Here is a 23700-nt window from a genome sequence, read left to right on the forward strand (position 1 = left end):
ACTGTAAAAATATTTAGAAATATTATATTGTAATATCCATTACATTAAAAAGAAAAGAAATATAATAATTTATATTTAGCCGACACAAACTGTAACTTATAAATTGAGTTTGAGCTTACAATATTAGACACAAGTCAAATTCATGCAGTCATACAACCATTGTATAAGACTAGTTCATATGATCGATGTAAACACTGTTAAGTGATACTTATGCCACAGACCTGAAACTTACGTTGCAGTGTACACTTAGCAGTAAAATAATTTAATCTTTTGTTATAAATCGCAGTTTTACCTGTTCCCAAAATAATAACATCGAAGTTTGAGGGTAAATCATCATCCATCTTAACTTGTAACACTTCATATACGATCTACCATTTAATATTGTAACAATATAAATTACTTTTAAGTCACATCACTGCTGCTAACAGTAAATGATGTCTCGAGAAAGAGGCGCCACTAGTGATACTTCGAAATTTTGTAAAATATGTTGGAAAAAATAAAATAAAATAATAATTCATTAGAATTATGGGTTTGTTCTACCCGTCTAGGGCTCTGATATTTGATAAATATAGCTGGTGATAATTCAAACCCAATTTCTAGAATTATTAAGTCGATTACACAGCAGTATTAGCAAGACATAATCAACAGTGTGTTATCCTTAATTTGTTGGGTTGCTGGAAGGGTTCAATCAAACTTTATAAAATATGATAACTGCTTCTACTCCCCCCCACTCCCCACCCCCAACACGTACACAGTGAATATCTAAACGTAACATAACACTGTGTCACTGGAAGAATTTGCTTTAAGGTATAGGTGTGGTTTTTACATAACACATTGATGAAAAAAATTCGTCGATTTCTTTATGCTCTAACTTCCTACTGTTATGTTTCCTTCACCTAAGATGTCTGCTTGAGAGAAAGCTATTTTCAAGGTTAACCAAACTATATATGAGTCTATATAGTGATCTCTTCCATTAGGTGGCTGGTTATGTAATGTTTGGAGGCTACAAGCTCTTTTACAATCAGAGGGTCGCGGGCTCGAATCCACGTCACACCAAACATGTTCGCCCTTTCAGTCGTGAGGGTGTTATAATGTTACGGTCAATCGTTGGTAAAAGAGTAGTCCAAGAGTTGGCAGTGGGTGGTGATGACTAGCTGCCTTCCCTCTAGTCTTACACTATTAAATTAGGGACGGCTAACGCAGATAACCCTCTTGTAGCTTTGCGCGAATTTCAAAAACAAACAATGTATATACGAGGGCTGTTCAAAAAATACGCGAACTGTTTGAATTGCGCGGCTCCAGTTGGTTCCAGGGAATCCGCTTGGTGTCGCTAGGTTTGCACAGATCAACTGATTACGACGCTATTTCCAATTGAAGATATATTCATTTGGGTATTAGCTACGCGGTTTTAAGTGAAGTGCGATTTTTTCGTTTGGCGGATTTCAGAATGAATGAGCTGAAGGAGCAACGACTCACTGTGAAATTTTGTGTTAAACTTGGAAACTCTGCGACTGAAACTTTTGCTATGCTCAACACGGCTTACGGTGATGTTGCTATGAAGCGTACGGCATGTTTCAAGTGGCATGAACGTTTTAAGGATGGTCGACAGTCCATTGAAGATGATGAGCGTCCTGGACGTTCTTCCACGTCAACTGACGACACACACGTCGACAAAATCAACACCCTGGTGCGGGCAAATCGACGTCTGACTGTCAGGGAGCTTGCTGAAGAGTGTGGGATATCAGTTGGATCTTGTTGCGAGATTTTGACCGAAAAATTGAAGATGCATCGCGTTGCTGCGAAATTTGTGCCTCAGAACTCGTGAGTTTTTGGCCAAACACTCGATCACTGTTCTTCCCCACCCCACCCCTACTCACCTGCCCTTGCTTCTTGAGATATTTTCTTCTTCCCCAAACTGAAAAGACCCTTGAAAGGAAGAAGATTTGAGACGATTCCCGAGATTAAGGCAAATGCGACGAAGGAGCTGGAGGACATTACAAAAGAAGTGTACCAGGACTGTTTCTACAAGTGTAAACACCGTTGGGATAAGTGTGTGCGTTGGGGAGGAGAGTACTTTGAAGGGGTCCCAGACCTGTAACTTCTAAATAAAGTACATTTTGTTTTATGACGTCAGTCGCGTATTTTTTGAACAGCCCTCGTATATCTGATACTGGGGATGTAAAATGTACTTCGTTTTACTCTCATTCAACTAGATGGAAAAAAAAAGCTTTGTTAAACAAAGTAGAAATAAAGCCAAATTGTATTGACATTTACAACTTGAAATAGTTCCTGATTAATACTATCCAGGAAAAGTATAACGATAACGATGACGCATGTTCAGTGACACTAACAGTGTGTGTGTCCGTGATGACGAGAAAACCCACTTTAAGAGAAAATTATACATGTAAAAACAGCTGGTATGAATAGAGAAAGCACTATTTAAAGGAGTGAACAACGTTTCGACCTTCTTCGGTCATCATAAGGTTCACAAAGAAAGAAAGGGTTACTGACCGATAGCTGACCACATACTTGAAGGTGGTGAGGAATGCACAGGGTGGCTCGTAAGACCATACCCATTCATATATCTTATGTATCCAGTGTATCTGTGTGATGTCCCTCATTCTTGCTGCATAATATTATGCGACACCATTTTCTGTGAGACATTTTCCTCAACATAGCAGGGGTTATTGTTCCAAATGCCGCGGTAACAGCTGCCTTCAACTCATCATTAGTATTATAACGCTGTTTCGACACAATGTAGATGGGTAGGGACTTACGGGCCATCCTGTAGAAGGCGTGCTTAGTAACGCAAAATTAAACTTACTTATACAACTACTTAAGCCCAAAATAAACCAACACAAAGAAACATCTTTATATCTATATTAATAAATTCCTCCCAGATGTAAGCACGCCCTCTACATTCCTACACTCAATTACACAACCGCCTTTAAGCATGTGGTCAGCTATCGGTCAGTAACCCTTTCTTTCTTTGTGAACCTAATAATGACCGAAGAAGGTCGAAACGTTGTTTACTCCTCTATATAGTGCTTTCTCTTCTCATACCAGCCATTTTTACATATATAATAGTGTGTGTTTTTCTTATAGCAAAGCCACATCGGACTATCTGCTGAACCCACCGAGGAAAATCGAAACCCTGATTTTAGCGTTATATATCCGTAAACTTACCGCTGTACTAACGGGGGCCCACTAACAGAAAGATAGCGAAAATCTAGTATTTTAAGATTTTGTAGAGTAAATGAGTATTTGTTTATGGTAATAATTTTAGCTCTATCTGCATGCTCTGTTGGGTAAGTTTGTTTGTTTGTTTTGAATTTCGCACAAAGCTACTTGAGGGCTATCTGTGCTAGCCGTCCCTAATTTAGCAGCGTAAGACTAGAGGGAAGGCAGCTAGTCATCACCACCCACCTCCAACTCTTGGGCTACTCTTTTACCAACGAATAGTGGGATTGACCGTAACTTTATAACGCCCCCACGGCTGAAAGGGCAAGCATGTTTAGCGCGACGGGGATGCGAACCCGCGACCCTCAGATTACGAGTCGAACGCCTTAACACGCTTGGCCATGCCGGGCCTCTGTTGGGTAAGTAGTAAGTGACGTTAGAGAATTTGGAATCTGGTTATTAGTGGCTGTTATTTCATTATTTTGTAAAAATGTTAACCATAAAAATATTTATTGATACTAATAGTAATATGGTACACTGGATCGGCAGTAGAGTTTAGAAGATTGACCTTTGTACTTATACAAACTTAAAATTTAAATAAACAACTATTGCAGTTAATAAGGACCATTAAAAACATTTTAAGTGCAAAATATAAAAATGAAAAGCAAATAAACAAACTAGGTGTATTAGGAATCTTATAAAATCATTTGATAAATTCTAATTTCCAAGTACTTTTATGATTTTTGGTTATTTTCACAGGAAAGTAGAAGTAATTTTAGAAACACCACATATTGAAATTACTTCATTTTCTTTTTTTTTCTTTAATGATATGAATTCTTTAAACTGTATTTACTGCATGTACCATAAATTATAATTATTATTTGAATTATAAAACTGTTAAGTATAATATCGACCTGGAAGTCGCCATTTACTGATGTCCATGTTGAGCCCCTACAATTCAAACTTTATAGTTTACAACATCACAAATATAATCGATTTCATATTGTTTTCTTATTCTTCTATAGTATATTGTCATCACCTGACGAAGCTGTAGTACTTATTTGGGACATTTATGCTTATTTTATGTCTGGCATGTCTATTTTTTATTGAAACAATGCATTGAAAAACGCAAGGAAAAATAAATTTTCTTTCAAAAAGGAAATAAATGTAGATGAGGCACTTACATCATTCTTACATGATAACAAAGGGAAGAATAAATATATAGCAATATATACAAGTTATAATTGAGTTTAATTTATCCTATTTTTGTCGGTTAACATTATAATACATCGTGTACCTGTGCTATTATGTAAGAATGACGTGAAAGTCATTCCTATTATCTTGTTTGCTTTGTTTTAGACGGATTGATATTAGCCACCTTACATTTATTTCCATTCCAAAAAGCCTTTTCTTTTTCTCTCAATCTTTCAAATATATCTCTTCTGTTTCTTAGTACCCTGCTACTGATTCCTTCCCGTCTCTCCATCGTTTCTGTATTTTTCTATACTTCCTGCTTTTTTTTTTCTCTCATACCTGTGTTCACATTCACTTATTATTTTGTAGTTTAGTTGCAGGTATTAATCACATTAAATAATATTCGGCAAACTGAAACGTAACTTTTACACTTCATGTCGCTTTAGAGAAAGATTGACATGGTATATTCACCCCATGGCCAAAAGTATGTGGACACCTCTTCTAATAAGTGAGTTCGGTTATTTCAGCCACACCCATTACTAATAGATGCCTAAAATAAGAATAAAGCCATGCAACTTCCATAGACCATCATTGGCAGTAGAGCGGGTTGTGATGGAGTTAGTTGATTTTTCGCTGTCGTGATTTCAGTGCCTCTTTATAGGGTTGTGCCTGTCCTTTCCCAGGAGCTCTTTAGTTCGTGTTTTATCGGTGGGTGAATTTTGTTCGAGTGTTATTTAGACTTTGTTATTTGTAGTCTTGTTTATGGTTTTTTCTTCACGTGCGTTAATGAAACTTTCATTTCTTAGCTGGTCGGTATGGCTACGGCCTCTTTTCACGAGGCCGTGTTCCATCTGCTTTGTGGTGCCCGCGACCTCACTAACCTCGGCGGTTATAGACGCCACCAATACCGACCGGAAGTAGCCATGTTGAGTGCTTGCACTTCGGCAATAGGCGATACGTAGCGACGCTGGTCGTCAGTACACGCCCGAATCTTACTCGATAAAGTGGACTTTCCCTTTGAAGATCAACGTGTGTGTGGAACCAGCTGGTTAAAACATTAAGTGGATGACTTTCAGGTCGGCTCCTTTTGAGCTGTCCCATGAAGCCGTCAAGAACATATTGTTGGCGTACAAGACAGTACGGAAAATAGAACACGAAGCATACCAGAGGCGCCCGGGAGTGTATACAGGGAAGCAGAGGGTGTGCATATATATGTAGAAGCCGGTTCTCAACTTTGTGACTATCCAAGGCTTCCGGCTAATGGTCTTGAAGACCATTTGTTAAGTGCATACCAGATACTGCAGTGTGGGAAGTGTCTGGAGTTTGGGCACATAGAAAATGAGTGCATGGGGTTCTGTTCTGTTCTGTGTGTGATGACGACAACATGTTGTCCATGGTGTGTGGCAACTTATGCTGCAGAGGCTGCAGGGCAGCCATGTAAAATGTAAAAGTTTCTCTGAAAGAGAATTTAGTATGAGAAAGAGATACAACAGGTGTTACAGATGTTAAAGATTACTGCTCAATCTTCAAGACGTGATCGTTTACCTATGGACTGTTTTCTCACTATCTTATTTCGAAGATCTATAATAAAAATGAATAATTCGGTGCTCACTTACCCCACCCACCATGTAGCCTTACGAGGGGGTGCAATACAATGCCAAATAAGGACACTGCAGCAATGCCACGGTTTCGTGAGCACTATACCCAAACGCCAGCATCAGATATGATATCCACAACACCTGTTGAGAATATACAACACTGGTACTTGGTTGATTATAGCCCAAGTGGGCCAGCCGACTGATCCAAGGGGGCCACCCCAAGGCCGCCCATCTGCAGGAATTCAAGGCCAAAGTGGTGTTTTAGAATTGGACCCGTCAACCACCGGGATTCTCTCCTCTCCTTTGCGTATCACCACTAACGGCAAACATGTGGGTGGATGTTTATATTCCAGAGGAGGTAAACGGAAAAACAGAACCTTTTCTGGGAGGTACCCTCACCACATACAAGAATCTACACCATGGGGGTTGGAGAATGGTCAATCATCATTTGCCATGTCTGACATCCTAGATGTATGCCCCGGCTTTTATTACCGTTTATATTCGGCCTCATCTGTGGATGAAGGGCTGTGGCAAGACATTACTCAATTTTTGCCGTTCCTCGATTCTTATCTTTACGTTCAGCAGGTGCAACTCATCAGTGAGTGTCCTGGGATGGATGGACATCTAGTGGAATTCTATCACCATGTTTGCCATGTTGTTGGTCACCTCTTTATTAGCTGTCTGACTAGTGGGACTATGCCACGAGGTATGCTGGATGAGCTTATTACACTTACATGTAGGATCCCAGCCAGTCTGAAGATATTTCTTCCTGGCATCCGACATCTCTTGAATGTGAACCCAAAGATTATTTCAAAAGTCCTGTGTGCTCGTTTGGGTGTAATTATGCATCATCTGGTTCACTACACTTAGATGTGTGGCGTGTGGGGTAGAAGTACCAACAAAATCAGGTGCTTCTCAGGGACCTGTTCCATTACAGCATCGACAGGGATATCCCTGCAATATTTGTGTCCCTAGATCAAAGTAAAGTTTTTGATCGAGTTCACCACAAATTTTTTTGGTTTGTTCTGGAGAGACGTGGTTTTCCTCCTGTTTTCGTTTAGGGCATGCAGGCCTATTATGTGACCATTTTGAGGAGGCTCTTGATTAATGGATATCTAACATCTTTCTTTCCCATCTTGCAGGGAGTTTGTCAGGGCTGTCCATTGTCCCCTTTGCTTTATGTGTTGGTGATAGAGTGTGTGTTCTCTTATCTATATCACTGGTTTCAGTGCATGGCCTCCATTTACCAGAGAGTATGGATGTCAAGTATGTTTCCCAAGCAGACATGAACCTTTTCCTTGAGAACTCAACATCCCTTGGCTTAGCACTGGCCATTGCCCATCATTACTCTCAGGCAGGTACTGTGCAGCTCAACTATGCTGAGTCTTGGGCTCGGTAGTTGGGCAAATGGGCCTCGTCTGCTGACTACCCATTTGGACCATACTGGACTTTTTCCCTGGTCACTTTCTTTGGGGTTTGTTTTCTTGAGAGCTCCGAGGTTGCTTGGGGAAGGTGGTGCAGTGTGTTGGTTTGGCAGTTCATTAATACCATTATTGCTCTACTAATTTGTTTGGCAGAGTAGAAGTGGTGAGAGGGAGGAGGATACTCCCCTTGGTCTGGTACCTTGGGGCTATTCTTCCTCTGGATGACTGCACCTCGAGGGCTGTCAAGTAGTATGTCTTTGCCTTCCTGTGGAGTGTCAAGTCTGAGGCTGTGTTTCGGCTTTCTTTGACCTTGCTGCCTTGCATTGGAGGTCTGAGCATCCTATGTGTCCATATCCAGAGTCTTTCTCTCCTCCTGTCTACCACCTTTCGCTGTTTGTCTTCAGAGGGTCATCCCTATTGTCAACTCACCAGATTCTTGGTTGGCACGGGGCTCAGGGTCTTTGGTGTTTCACTGAGGCTAGAAACAATGATGCGTTTTGATCCTCCTTTCTGGTACATGAACTCTGCTGCAGCGGTTCGGCGCTGTCGTGTTGAGTCCGATGATGTTCCAACAGATTCTTGTTCTCTATTAAAATTCGTAAATAGGAATCAAAGTAAAACAAGACAAAGTTGAATTTTTGAATTAAAACTTAAACAGCAAGAAATCCAGTTTCTGTGTCTAGTGTACAGCAGTAAGAGTTATGGTTTTGAATTAAGCACAAAGCTACTTAATAGGCTATCTGTGCTCTGCCCACCACGGGTATCGAAACCCGGTTTTTAGCGTTGTACGTCCGCAGACATACCGCTGAGCCACTGGAGGACAAGCAGTGAGAGAAAAATTACACTAATATTAGTGTTAAAAGACACTTTGTAGATACATTGAATGGTCATAACTCGCAAGGATGACTAACAGGTAAGTTCAAACATCAGTATTAGTCACCTGAAGGTGGTCATTTCAGTCCTGGTTGAGTTATTTGACATTATGGCAATTTTATAATTTCATATCCAACTAGCTGTATTTCAAGAAGGAACAATAAAAATGGTTTAACTTATAACTTAAAACTTTAAATAGTGTTAAAAAGGTCAATGGCCTTTGAAAACAAAACATTTCTAAGGTGGACAGTGTCACCATTACTGATGATATTGTCCAATGTTAAGGGTAAAGCTTAGGACAAAACATATCTAAAGTGGTACCGTCGTTGAGTCTCAACAACAACAACAGTAAAATGTGGCTTACTGTGATCCTAGTGTCACACAAACAACACATTGGTGTATCAGTTCCAAATAAAAGAAAATGATGAGTTAAAAACTGTGAACAATGCATAGTCTAGTGTGAGAACAACTTCCTCTTTCTGACCCTTACAGAAGCAAAATGGCAAAAGCCCAATAGACGGTTTTACTTGGTAAAGCTTGTTTTCACGTTGCTCGCTCCACGTCGACTGCCAACTGGTACAGAGCAAAGCCTTAAATACAGAGCCATAGTCCATGTATGGAACAGGCACAACAATGATAGCACCATAGCAGATAGATTTAGCTGCAGTGTTGGCAAGCCCGTTCCCATGAATAACAATATGGCCTGGTATCCAGAAAAACTTTATAGAAGTAGATGTTAAAAAGAAATGGGCCAGTCGGTTTTGAATATTAGCAAGAATAGGGTGAGAAAGAACAAAGCAATTTCAAGGCCAGTAGAGAACTAAGCAATTCAGTATAAATAGTGAAATATAGTACTGCTTAGCTTTTACGTGATCTAGAGCAAGAGAAAGGGCATACAATTCAGCACTGAACACAGAAACTATAGAGGGGATTCTGTGCACAACCATAATAAACCATGGCAGAGCCAACAGAGTCATCTGATTTTGAACCATCCACATAAATAAAAATGAACAGATGGTTCCAAAGATGTTCAGCAAATAAAAGATGGTACCTCCAATTGAGAGTATCTGCTTTTCTCAGATGACTTAAAAAAAGGTCACATTTGAGAACTGTAATAAGCCATGGATACAATAATGTTATCCAAGGACAGACTCAATTTATCCAACTGCACCTGGATACCAAGGCCAAAAGGAACAATGGCAAATTGTCTGTTCTGAAAGAAACATTGGCCAGTGAGGAAGGAAAACACAATCCCTGGTGGGATGCTGTGGCAGTCTGTAGCTACCAATCGATAAACCTCACATTTGACGACTGGCATGAGATGTGAAAGTTGTCAACATAAAGCCCATTTGCAACACTAACATGGAGTTGTTTAGTGATGGCATTAATATTTTGAGCATTACACTTTTCATTATAAACACAGTCCTAAAGGGCTCCAAGTTCCTGTAGGAAAGAATGGGAAAGTGTTGATACTATACGAGCTTGGAATTGCCTATCCATCACTTTTGTTAAATAGGTAAATTACCATGTGATCGATATAAGTGGAGGTTTTGCAAAATGCCATACCTCCATGTAGTATCACAAATCTTCTCAAGGTCAAAGAATATTAATGCAAGATGTCGTTTGAGAAAGGCCTCTGATCAATGTTTCAACTTATATCAGGTAGTCCATGGTGAAGTAATGTTGTCAAAATTCACACTGGATGGGTGAGAGGAGGTTGTTTCATTTGAGGAACCAAACAAGATGAACATTAACCATCCTCTCAGGTCTTACAGAGACAGCTTGTCAAAGCAATTGGACAGCAGTTTGAAGGAATCTTGGGATCCTTCCCAGGCTTAAAAAACGGTAGGACAATAGCCTGGTGAGGCATCAAGAAAAACATTATTCTGCCAACTCCAGTTAAAAACAATCAGAAGAAGCAGAAGATAGATGACAAAGCATCTCTTATTGTATATCATCAGGCTCACCTGATTTACTGCCAGACTGGTGAAGGAAGAGTGAGTTCCACAAGTAAAAAGGGGTGATTAGTCATAGAAACAATCATCTCAAAAGGAAAGCGGTGATCACTGCTTGAGTCTTGATGGCTAAGAAGGTGGAGGAAGAGGCAAAAGTGCTAGATACCTGGCAAAAGCTTTCACCTGGAGTATCAATGATGCTCCACGTATCACCTACTTTCTGGCCCTCAGAGAGGAAGATCTAGAGGGGGACAGAATTATATTGCCCACTGACCTAACAAATAAAGTCCCATATGACTTTGGAACTGGTGATAGAAGATATGCTGGTTGTGAATTAAATCCAAAATTCCTTCTGGCTTTGACATCTTACCAGCCAAGCATAATGGAAAGCAGTGCAGTTCAAGAGTGTGAGATACCTACAAAAAGTATCCCAGATCCGTTTTGAGCCTTTTGTGCTATGTGGCAGGCAGGATTCCACCACTGACAAGGATATTGTGAGAAAAGTGTTAAAGTTTAGGAGCACAGTGAGTAGCTACTTTATAATACAATCAGTCACTGCTGCCGCACAGGTGTCTATTGATGGCTTAGACACAATGACAGGATCAAGTTCTGCAAAAGCAGTAAAAGAGGGCCAGTTGGCTTGACATAGTTTCTACCGGGTCGCATGTCATCGACCACAGTCTGTCTCTCAAAATTATAGGAAAACAGTCACTACCTCATGGGTTGTTGTCAACCTCCATGAAAAGTGGGAGAATAGTGAGGGAGAGCAAACTGAGAGATCAGTAGCAGTAAAGGACTGACTAAGTGCATGAAAATATGTATAAGAACAAGTATTGAAAAGAGAAAGGTTGTGATGTGAAAGTATATGTTTACAGAGTAACCCTTCCCATCAATATTAGCGTCTCCTCAGAGGTGAATTATATCTATTAAAGTCCCCAGCATTAGAAAGGGAAATGACAACTGTACAAAGAGAGCATCAATGTCTCATTGATCATAAGTCTTTTCATGAAACCGAACAAACAGTGATGGTACAACCAAAGGAAACACGGATGGCTACGACTTCCAAGGGTGTGTAGAGTGGCAAAAATAGGGTGGGCACATGCTGATCAACCAACAGTGCCACCCCCTCCATGTACTCGTCTATCTCACAGCCTGTCATTTCTGCACAAATAAAACTGCTAAAAGGCGACTGTATAGGCAGGTTTCCAAAATATTTTCTGTAAAGAAAAATACACAGAATGGTAGAAAGCAATCAGTGCTTTGATGTCATCCAGATTAGAACATAAACCTCGACATTTTCATTGTATCAAAGTGACCATTTTTATTTATGTGTAGATGAATTGGGTGGAGAGCAGTATGAACAAAGGTTGCACCCCTCACACCAATATGTTCATGTAAAAAGTATACGTTAGATCCCTGGTCGAGTATGATTGCATGCTACTCTGTAACATGCCCGACTCTCTTTAAATAATAAAATACAAACATTACAATACACGGCAATCAGGACTGTCTTCCGTTAGCCATGCTGAACTCCCCACTGTTAGATAGATAAAATCTATGACATACCACCTGTAAAAAAACACGTTTACTTTAATTAGCCACTAACTTTTATAAATAATCAGTAAACTGTAACCCGCTTTCAGCCAATTTTACCGATTTATCAGCCACCCCTCCTCTTGACAAATGCACATTTCACCCTTTAATACACTTAATTCAATTTACTTATGTCTTCTAACTCAATTTAGTAATGTTTATTATGTCTAATTATCCTTTTTGTTTACAGCTCAGGCCCTAACCACATATATAATTCAGCGTCTGGTGAGTAAAAGTGAATTTTTCTCGGAGCATTCCCAGTTCACTCCCACATCTAAATTGCCGGGTATTAGGATTTACAGATCCCTACCCTTCTGTGTGTGTGTTGTTGTTGTTTTTGTTTTTATCAATATTTACCATCCTGCACATCACGAACTGACCTTTGCCACCAGTCAAAAGCACAGTCTCGTAAACTTAAAATTATTTCGATTTAGCTCTTAATCACTTGCCTAGCATCAAATTTAACTTCGCGAGTAAGGCGAAGAGAAGGACTCTTCTAAAACCCCTCGATTGCTTTCCGTCTCCTCCTGAGGCTCAAAGTGTTAAATCAGACCTGCCTCGATTTTTAGTTAGTTTGGTTTGTGATTTATTATGTGTCTAGTTGACAGTGGTTGTAAGGTGGCAGTTTCGTTTTCTCAACGACTTAAGGTATGTTAATTTTTTTGAAACATCGAGGAGCTCGACAGTGTGTGACACAAGATCACCAAAAATGGTAAGCTAGTAGTACTCGCGGCCAATCTAAAGATAAGGAAATTGACATCATCAGTTAGTTAAGTATAACACCTCTTTAATGTTTTTTTTTGTTTTTTGTACAACACAGGACTTATTGGCCATCCATCTTGTTGTTTCATCTTCTAAACAAAACTAAAACTATTAATTAATTAAAAAAGGGGAATATTAGACAGCCCTCATCATTCATATACATGTACTTATCAAATTTTCTTTTAACCTTACTTAAATTTATGGCCTCTACAGTATCTAAAGGCAATCATTGAAAAAGCAAACCACCTCTTAGAAAAATTAAGCTTGGCTGATGATGACTCCTACCTTGTCAAACGTTATAGTTGTATCCTCTAGTCCTACTAATCTCATTTTCACAAGTGATTCATGATGCACCAACACCATAAATTCCCTATACAAACTTAAACACCTCCATCAGATCACAATCCTTCTTTTTCATGAAAAATAATTTTAAACATTTCAGCCCCTCCTGGTATGTCAACCTCTCCACCCCAGGCACCATTTTAGTAGCCCTTTCCAATGATTCAGTGTCTTTCCTAAGGTAAGGAGTCCGAGGTGAAACACAACATTCCAAATGGGACTTAGCCAGTGACCTGTACAAGAAAACTACAACCCATTTAAAATTCTACAGTATTTTTGTAGATGCAACCTAAAATCCCATTTTTCCTACCACTAGCAACGGCTAATTGCTTGGATGGCTTTAAAGACTGATCAGTGATTACACGTAGATTCCTTTTGTGACACTGTTAGTTATTCCCGTACAAATTATACTTATAATTCAAATTATAACCCACATACATTATCTTGCATTTATTTCAATTAAAACTTCATTTGACATTTCTTTGCCAAACTCAAATGATCTAAATCATTTTTGTAAATTAGTAGTATCCTCTTCACAGCTAGCAATACCCAAGACCTTTAATATCACTTATAAGTTTAAATAACTTATTGACCATTATTTCATCTGTATCATTGAAGTAAATAAAAAAGAAAGGTTTTAAGATGGAAATCTTTCAATCCTATGGTGTCTGCCCACTATTCAAGGAGTTGCGGAAAAAAAGTAGTAAGTGACTTACATAACCAAGGACCGGCATGGCCAAGCGTGTTAAGGCGTGCGACTCGTAATCTGAGGGTCGCGGGTTCGAATCCCCGTCGCACCAAACATGCTCGCCCTTTCAGCCGTGAGGGCGTTATAATGTGACGGTCAATCCCACTATTCGTTGGTAAAAGAGTAGCCCAAGAGTTGGTGGTGGGTGGTGATGACTAGCTGCTTTTCCTCTGGTCTTACACTCTTAAATTAGGGACGGCTAGCACAGATAGCCCTCGAGTAGCTTTGTGCGAAATTCAAAACAAACAAACAATGCATATCCAATCTTTAACCTCCTTCAAAACTGTTGAGGAAGTATTATCTCACCCAGAAGTTTTATTGTTCTTTAAACTTAATTTTTTTTTATCCAGCTTGAATTAATGCTTGTGTCTAGTTTCAATCTATCAGTTTTTCAAGATGATGTAGAATACTGGCTAAATTTTTATGAGTAAAAAAAAACTAAAGAAGGGATTTTAAGAACCAGCCATCTCATAATAATCTGATATAAGCTGTCTTATATAATCTTGCAAGAGTCCTACCGACATTTTAACATTTTGTTTACCCTTAATGTTAATTTTTATATTTCAAGTCAGTCTTTACTTGCACATACGTTCTTATGCCCTAATTTCCTGTTTCAGTTTTTCTCAAACTTCTATAATCTTTTGAATCTGTCACACCATTTCAAGCCATTTCAAATGTCTTAAATTTATTATGCTTGTATTTAATCTCATACTCTTTGCTAGCCAACTTGAATTTTTACTTGCAACTACAACTATCCCTTTCTCTGTATCAGAAATATATTTAAATTGCATATTTAAGTGCTTTCATGTGCCAGGTACTCATTCTAGAATGAGCTAAAACTATATTTAGAATTTTCAGGTTGAACTAAAATTCCACATGGGTTTACAAAAAAAAAAAGATTCTATACCAGCTCTGATTATTGTACTACATTGTAGTAACTTAGATGTACTAGTGGTGTTTTGATTATTTACCCTCTTGACCAAGATCAAGCATTGTTTGTTGTGTTCCTGGCTACTTGTTCCCTCTTTGTTCTTTGCTTCTAGAGTAGATATAAAGGCTTGACGTTTTGATGTCAGTGGATATAATTATCACCTTGATCAATGGTACTCAACTGCTTAGTAGTGTTGGACAGATCATACTATAGGTTCCAGCTGAAGCCAAGACCTCAATTAATAACAGTGCCATCTAACTCTTTCAAGAGCTTGTTCTCCAATCTTCAGTCTTTTTTCTTTGAATAGCAGTGCAAGTATAACTTTTCTCTAAATATATTTCTTTGGCAAAGCTTTTTGCACATCAATGAGAGATGAGAATTTTGCATAAGATTTCTTACGAATGTCATTTCCAATCAGGTTCATAAGAATATCTGTATCTCCTGGAAGTAACAGAGTGCATAAAAATCCTTAATACATTTGAGCAGGATGTAAGCAATCAATTCTTCTTGTTAAGACACTGCAACTTGATGCCTTCCATCGAGCTTCTTCATTTGGAAAGTTTGACATTGTTTATTAGATATCAAAGAAATACTGAATTGAATAAATATCATTCCCACATCCTATTAAGTACTACAATGACTTGAAAGCCATGCTTCTCACTGTTGAGTTCTTGGATGATCTGTATTGTTTCATCAACGTTGCAAAATCCAAGGGATTCTCAGGAGTATTGCTAAATATCCTATCTTCATCACTCTCCAATGTAATAGCATAATCAATCCTTGTGTTTATTTCTTTGTACATTTAATTTACTCTGTGGTTGCTTCCCATCAGCTTTACATGTCATTTTGATATCTGGGTCTAAACTGTTGCATTCACACTGACACCAAAGATACTTCCCACAAATATAGCCTATATGCACTTTATACATGCAAGATATTTATTCTTTTCCTGTACTTATATTGCTTTACCAATGTCAGATCAGTACACTTACTGAATGTCTATCCATCTGTTTTTTCATGAGCTGTGAATATAGTTTTACACGGGATGCAGAAATTGCCTGCATTTCATCCATCCCAGTTTTGGTAAGTTAAACAAGAAACAAGCTAATCTAGAATCACTCAAAATTAGGTTCTAAAAAATCCTGCATGTCTAACCATTAAAGCACAATTTAAGATGTATTTTAAACATTTCTCAAGTCTGATCAGTCACTCCACATAACTCAACCTCCCAATTCACTCAAGCTCTTAACAAATTATCTCAAAAGGTAAATTAATATGTAACAAATGAAAAAATTAAAATGCCTCCAATTTTCAAATCAAGGGACAGATTCAGATACTGCTTTATATGTATGTGTATTTTTTCACACTATTCATTTTATAATAAAAATCGAATGAAATGTATGTTTCTTGAATTTAAGTCTGTCGTCCTCAATGTTCACTGATAACATCGTCTATTCGTGTCAAGAAATAGTTATCGAACACTGCTGTTTTTGTTAAAGTATTTTATGTTATGAGTAAAAGTCTTTAGCTTTCACTGTTCTTTCTTTAATGAGATAGAATGTATTTCACTCGTTCAATGTCCCATACGACATTGATGGCCCAAACGTTCAGCAACACTCTTTATCCGTGAAGTACGTAAAAAGATGGATTAGCATACATGTCATTCGTGCATTCTTTTTTCTCTTACTCTGATCAAAGTATTTGAAGAATTAACGAAGGAAGACGTTTTACTGCTGTCGCATAGCCAAATAGCAATCGATGGTTTGGAGAATTTATAAAATTAATCTTTTTTTTTTCGTTTAATGTGTTCCTAAATGTTAGAAAGTAGTTGTTACTGATGTTTTTCCATAATACATTTAATATGGCCTATTTTGTAAACATGTGTATTAGACTATTTGAAATTCTAGTCAGTCATATAAATCGAAATGAGAATAAAAGATTGTAAATGTTTCATTACGTGAAAAAATATCAGATCGATTTAAATCAACAAAAATAGAAAAAAGCAACTGTACGTGATGGATGTCGAAGAAGATTTCTTTGAAGACCGCCCTTTAAAAGACCTTTTTTGCCTAGGCATCGATAGAAAAATGTACGCGACGATGAAAAGGGAGCGAAGAGTGTCAAATGTGCCTCCGTTGAAGAAAGCTAGAAATACAAATTCTAATCGATAATCTTTACTTGAAAACTATAATGATTCCAATGGAAATTTCAAGTGGAAATTGTGGTTTGATTTAGATGTTGGTGAGAGCGCATGATGCTATATATAAGTAAGTTTAGAAAAGAAGTCTTGGGATGGTGGAAAATATTAGTGATCGAGAGACTTTCGAGGCATATAGAACTTATTGTGGAACATAAACACTAGAATCAGTTTAGAATTAGGTGAGCTAGTAGAGTGCCAGTCATTAACCGAAGTCTCTCTTTGATTTTATACGATCTTTATTCCGAGAAACTTCACAAATCACTTTATCTGTACGTTATTGGTAATGGCATTGATGTGTAATTTCGTCTAATTTTAAAGTGAAACGAAGTACTACTAGGTAAATTAGTAATGTAATTGAAATGACATGGTCGAGACGATATAAAGAGGTATTTTGATGTTTATGTGATTTATACTTCTTCCTGTTTCCTGCAAGGGATCCAAATAAATTTGTGATTAAAAACAACGCTTGACAGTAGGTATTCGGTCCTCGGTAGTATAGTGGTGAGTATCCCCGCCTGTCACGCGGGAGACCGGGGTTCGATTCCCCGCCGGGAGTACGTGTATATTTTCATACCCTTTATTTTAGAAGAAATTCGAATGAAACGAGTGTTTCTTGAATTTTATTCTGTCGTCTTCGATGTTCACTGGTAACATCGTCTATTCGTGTGAAGAAATGAGTATCGAACACTGCTGTTTTTGTTAAAGTATTTTATGTTATGAGTAAAAGTCTTTAGATTTCACTGTTCTTTTCTTAATGAGATAGAATGTATTTCACTCGTTCAATGTCCCATACGACATTGATGGCCCAAACATTCAGCAACACTCTTTATCCGTGAAGTGCGTAATAAGATGGATGAGCATACATGTCATTCGTGCATTCTTTCTTGTCTTACTCTGATCAAAGCTTTTGAAAAATTAACGAAGGAAGACGTTTCACTGCTGTCGCATAGCCAAATAGCAATCGATGGTTTGGAGAATTAAAAAAAAAAAAAAAAGTTTTTTTTTTTCGTTTAATGTCTTCCTAAATGTTATAAAGTCGTTGTTACTGAAGTTTTTCCATAATACATTTAATATGGCCTATTATGTAATCATGTGTATTAGACTATTCGAAAATCTAAACAGTCATATAAATCGAAATGAGAATAAAAGATTGTAAATATTTCATTACGTGAAAAAATATAAGATCGATTTAAATCAACAAAAATAGAAAAATGTCAACTGTACGTGATGGATGTCGACGAAGATTTCTTTGAAGACCGCCCTTAAAAAGATCTTTTTTGCCCAGACATCGATAGAAAAATGTACGCGACGGTGAAAAGGGAGCGAAGAGTGAGAGTGTCAAAAGTGACTCCGTTGAAGAGAGCTAGAAATACAAATTCTAATCGATAATCTTTTTACTTGAAAACTATAAAGATTCCAAAGGAAATTTCAAGTGGAAATTGTGGTTTGATTTAGAAGTTAATGAGAGAGCACATGATGCTGTATATAAGTAAGTTTAGAAAAGAAGTCTTGGGATGGTGTTTAATATTAGTGATCGAGAGACTTTCGAGGCATATAGAACCTATTGTGAAACATAAACACTAGAATCAGTTTAGAATTAGGTGAGCTGGTAGAGTGCCAGTCATTAACCGAAGTCTCTCTTTGATTTTATACGATCTTTATTCCGAGAAACTTCACAAATCACTTTATCTGTACGTTATTGGTAAAGGCACTGATGTGTAATTTCGTCGAATCTTAAAGTGAAACGAAGTACTACTAGGTAAATTAGTAATGCAATTGAAATGACATGGTCGAGTCGATATATAGAGATATTTTTATGTTTATGTGATTTATACTTCTTCCTGTTTCCTCCAAGGGATCCAAATAAATTCGTGATTAAAAACAACGCTTGACACTACGTATTCGGTCCTCGGTAGTATAGTGATGAGTATCCTCGCGTGTCACGCGAGAAAGCGGGGTTTGATTCCCCGCCGGGTAGAACGTGTATATTTTCATACCCTTCATTTTAGAAGAAAATTGAATGAAACGAGTGTTTCTTGAATTTTATTCTGTCGTCTTCGATGTTCACTGGTAACATCGTTTATTCGTGTGAAGAAATTGGTATCGAACACTGCTGTTTTTGTTAAAGTATTTTATGTTATGAGTAAAAGTCTTTAGATTTCACTGTTCTTTTTTTAATGAGATAGAATGTATTTCACTCGTTCAATATCCCATACGACATAGATGTCCCAAACGTTCAGCAACACTCTTTATCCATGAAGTACGTAATAAGATGGATTAGCATACATGTCATTCGTGCATTCTTTTTTGTCTTACTCTGATCAAAGTATTTGAAGAATTAACGAAGGAAGACGTTTTACTGCTGTCGCATAGCCAAATAGCAATCGATGGTTTGGATAATTTAAAAAAAAAAATAGTTTTTTTTTCGTTTAATGTCTTCCTAAATGTTATAAAGTCGTTGTTACTGATGTTTTTCCATAATACATTTAATATGTCCTATTATGTAATCATGTGTATTAGACTATTTGAAATTCTAGTCAGTGATATAAATCGAAATGAGAATAAAAGATTGTAAATGTTTCATTACGTGAAAAAATATAAGATCGATTTAAATCAACAAAAATAGAAAAATGTCAACTGTACGTGATGGATGTCGAAGAAGATTCCTATGAAGACCGCTTTTTTAAAAGAACTTTTTTGCCTAGGCATCGATAGAAAAATGTACGCGACGGTGAAAAGAAAGCAAAGAGTGTCAAAAGTGCCTCCGTTGAAGAGAGCTAGAAATACAAATTCTAATCGATAATCTTTACTTGAAAACTATAATGATTCCAATGGAAATTTCAAGTGGAAATTGTGGTTTGATTTAGATGTTGGTGAGAGCGCATGATGCTATATATAAGTAAGTTTAGAAAAGAAGTCTTGGGATGGTGGAAAATATTAGTGATCGAGAGACTTTCGAGGCATATAGAACTTATTGTGGAACATAAACACTAGAATCAGTTTAGAATTAGGTGAGCTAGTAGAGTGCCAGTCATTAACCGAAGTCTCTCTTTGATTTTATACGATCTTTATTCCGAGAAACTTCACAAATCACTTTATCTGTACGTTATTGGTAAAGGCACTGATGTGTAATTTCGTCGAATCTTAAAGTGAAACGAAGTACTACTAGGTAAATTAGTAATGCAATTGAAATGACATGGTCGAGTCGATATATAGAGATATTTTTATGTTTATGTGATTTATACTTCTTCCTGTTTCCTCCAAGGGATCCAAATAAATTCGTGATGAAAAACAACACTTGACACTACGTATTCGGTCCTCGGTAGTATAGTGGTGAGTATCCCCGCCTGTCACGCGGGAGACCGGGGTTGGATTCCGCGCCGGTGAGTACGTGTATATTTTCATACCCTTCATTTTAGAAGAAAATCGAATGAAACGAGTTATTCTTGAATTTTATTCTGTCGTCTTCGATGTTCACTGGTAACATCGTTTATTCGTGTGAAGAAATTGGTATCGAACACTGCTGTTTTTGTTAAAGTATTTTATGTTATGAGTAAAAGTCTTTAGATTTCACTGTTCTTTCTTTAATGAGATAGAATGTATTTCACTCGTTCAATATCCCCTACGACATTGATGGCCCAAACGTTCAGCAACACTCTTTATCCGTGAAGTACGTAAAAAGATGGATTAGCATACATGTCATTCGTGCATTCTTTTTTGTCTTACTCTGATCAAAGTATTTGAAGAATTAACGAAGGAAGACGTTTTACTGCTGTCGCATAGCCAAATAGCAATCGATGGTTTGGAGAATTCAAAAAAAAAAAAAAAGTTTTTTTTTCGTTTAATGTCTTCCTAAATGTTATAAAGTCGTTGTTACTGAAGTTTTTCCATAATACATTTAATATGGCCTATTATGTAATCATGTGTATTAGACTATTCGAAAATCTAAACAGTCATATAAATCGAAATGAGAATAAAAGATTGTAAATATTTCATTACGTGAAAAAATATAAGATCGATTTAAATCAACAAAAATAGAAAAATGTCAACTGTACGTGATGGATGTCGACGAAGATTTCTTTGAAGACCGCCCTTAAAAAGATCTTTTTTGCCTAGGCATCGATAGAAAAATGTACGCGACGGTGAAAAGGGAGCGAAGAGTGAGAGTGTCAAAAGTGACTCCGTTGAAGAGAGCTAGAAATACAAATTCTAATCGATAATCTTTTACTTGAAAACTATAAAGATTCCAAAGGAAATTTCAAGTGGAAATTGTGGTTTGATTTAGACGTTAGTGAGAGAGCACATGATGCTGTATATAAGTAAGTTTAGAAAAGAAGTCTTGGGATGGTGTTTAATATTAGTGATCAAGAGACTTTCGAGGCATATAGAACCTATTGTGGAACATAAACAATAGAATCAGTTTAGAATTAGGTGAGCTGGTAGAGTGCCAGTCATTAACCGAAGTCTCTCTTTGATTTTATACGATCTTTATTCCGAGAAACTTCACAAATCACTTTATCTGTACGTTATTGGTAATGGCATTGATGTGTAATTTCGTCGAATTTTAAAGTGAAACGAAGTACTACTAGGTTAATTGGTAATGCAATTGAAATGACTTGGTCGAGTCGATATAAAGAGGTATTTTTATGTTTATGTGATTTATACTTCTTCCTGTTTCCTCCAAGGGATCCAAATAAATTCGTGATTAAAAACAACGCTTGACACTACGTATTCGGTCCTCGGTAGTATAGTGATGAGTATCCTCGCGTGTCACGCGAGAAAGCGGGGTTTGATTCCCCGCCGGGTAGTACGTGTATATTTTCATACCCTTCATTTTATAATAAAAATCGAATGAAATGTATGTTTCTTGAATTTAAGTCTGTCGTCCTCAATGTTCACTGATAACATCGTCTATTCGTGTCAAGAAATAGTTATCGAACACTGCTGTTTTTGTTAAAGTATTTTATGTTATGAGTAAAAGTCTTTAGCTTTCACTGTTCTTTCTTTAATGAGATAGAATGTATTTCACTCGTTCAATGTCCCATACGACATTGATGGCCCAAACGTTCAGCAACACTCTTTATCCGTGAAGTGCGTAATAAGATGGATGAGCATACATGTCATTCGTGCATTCTTTCTTGTCTTACTCTGATCAAAGCTTTTGAAGAATTAACGAAGGAAGACGTTTCACTGCTGTCGCATAGCCAAATAGCAATCGATGGTTTGGAGAATTCAAAAAAAAAAGTTTTTTTTTTCGTTTAATGTCTTCCTAAATGTTATAAAGTCGTTGTTACTGAAGTTTTTCCATAATACATTTAATATGGCCTATTATGTAATCATGTGTATTAGACTATTCGAAAATCTAATCAGTCATATAAATCGAAATGAGAATAAAAGATTGTAAATGTTTCATTACGTGAAAAAATATAAGATCGATTTAAATCAACAAAAATAGAAAAATGTCAACTGTACGTGATGGATGTCGAAGAAGATTTCTATGAAGACCGCTTTTTTAAAAGAAATTTTTTGCCTAGGCATCGATAGAAAAATGTACGCGACTGTGAAAAGAAAGCGAAGAGTGTCAAAAGTGCCTCCGTTGAAGAGAGCTAGAAATACAAATTCTAATCGATAATCTTTACTTGAAAACTATAATGATTCCAATGTAAAGTTCAAGTGGAAATTGTGGTTTGATTTAGATGTTGGAGAGAGAGCGCATGATGCTGTATATAAGTAAGTTTAGAAAAGAAGTCTTAAGATGGTGTTAAATATTAGTGATCGAGAGACTTTCGAGGCATATAGAACCTATTGTGGAACATAAACACTAGAATCAGTTTAGAATTAGGTGATCTGGTAGAGTGCCAGTCATTAACCGAAATCTCTCTTTGATTTTATACGATCTTTATTCCGAGAAAGATCACAAATCAATTTATCTGTACGTTATTGGTAATGGCATTGATGTGTAATTTCTTCGAATTTTAAAGTGGAACGAAGTACTACTAGGTAAATTAGTAATACAATTGAAATGACATGGTCGAGTTGATATAAAGAGGTATTTTTATGTTTATGTGATTTATACTTCTTCCTGTTTCCTCCAAGGGATCCAAATAAATTCGTGATTAAAAACAACGCTTGACAGTAGGTATTCGGTCCTCGGTAGTATAGTGGTGAGTATCCCCGCCTGTCACGCGGGAGACCGGGGTTGGATTCCCCGCCGGGGAGTACGTCTATATTTTCATACCCTTCATTTTAGAAGAAATTCGAATGAAACGAGTGTTTCTTGAATTTTATTCTGTCGTCTTCGATGTTCACTGGTAACATCGTCTATTCGTGTGAAGAATTGAGTATCGAACACTGCTGTTTTTGTTAAAGTATTTTATGTTATGAGTAAAAGTCTTTAGATTTCACTGTTGTTTTCTTAATCAGATAGAATGTACTTCACTCGTTCAATGTCCCATACTACATTGATGGCTCAAACGTTCAGCAACACTCTTTATCTGTGAAGTACGTAATAAGATGGATGATTATACATGTCATTCGTGCATTCTTTCTTGTCTTACTCTGATCAAAGCTTTTAAAGAATTAACGAAGGAAGACGTTTCACTGCTGTCGCATAGCCAAATAGCAATCGATGGTTTGGAGAATTAAAAAAAAAAATGTTTTTTTTTTTCGTTTAATGTCTTCCTAAATGTTATAAAGTCGTTGTTACTGATTTTCTCCATAATACATTTAATATGGCCTATTTTGTAAACATGTGTATTAGACTATTCGAAATTCTAATCAGGCGTATAAATCGAAATAAGAATAAAAGATTGTAAATGATTCATTACGTGAAAAAATATAAGATCGATTTAAATCAACAAAAATAGAAAAATGTCAACTGTACGTGATGGATGTCGAAGAAGA

The 23700-nt window shown here is 37.1% G+C and overlaps 2 non-coding genes across 2 annotated transcripts; both read left to right on the forward strand.

Moving 5' to 3' along the window:
- Positions 1-17281: 17281 nt before the first annotated feature.
- On the forward strand, positions 17282-17353 carry TRNAD-GUC (transfer RNA aspartic acid (anticodon GUC)). Its single transcript has one exon. It is a non-coding gene; the product is annotated as a tRNA-Asp (tRNA).
- A 5591-nt stretch (positions 17354-22944) lies between these two features.
- TRNAD-GUC (transfer RNA aspartic acid (anticodon GUC)) lies at positions 22945-23016 on the forward strand. The gene has a single exon. It is a non-coding gene; the product is annotated as a tRNA-Asp (tRNA).
- The last annotated feature ends 684 nt before the right edge of the window (positions 23017-23700 follow it).

The sequence above is a fragment of the Tachypleus tridentatus genome, chromosome 9 (genome assembly GCF_004210375.1).
Source record: "Tachypleus tridentatus isolate NWPU-2018 chromosome 9, ASM421037v1, whole genome shotgun sequence".
NCBI lineage: Eukaryota > Metazoa > Arthropoda > Merostomata > Xiphosura > Limulidae > Tachypleus > Tachypleus tridentatus.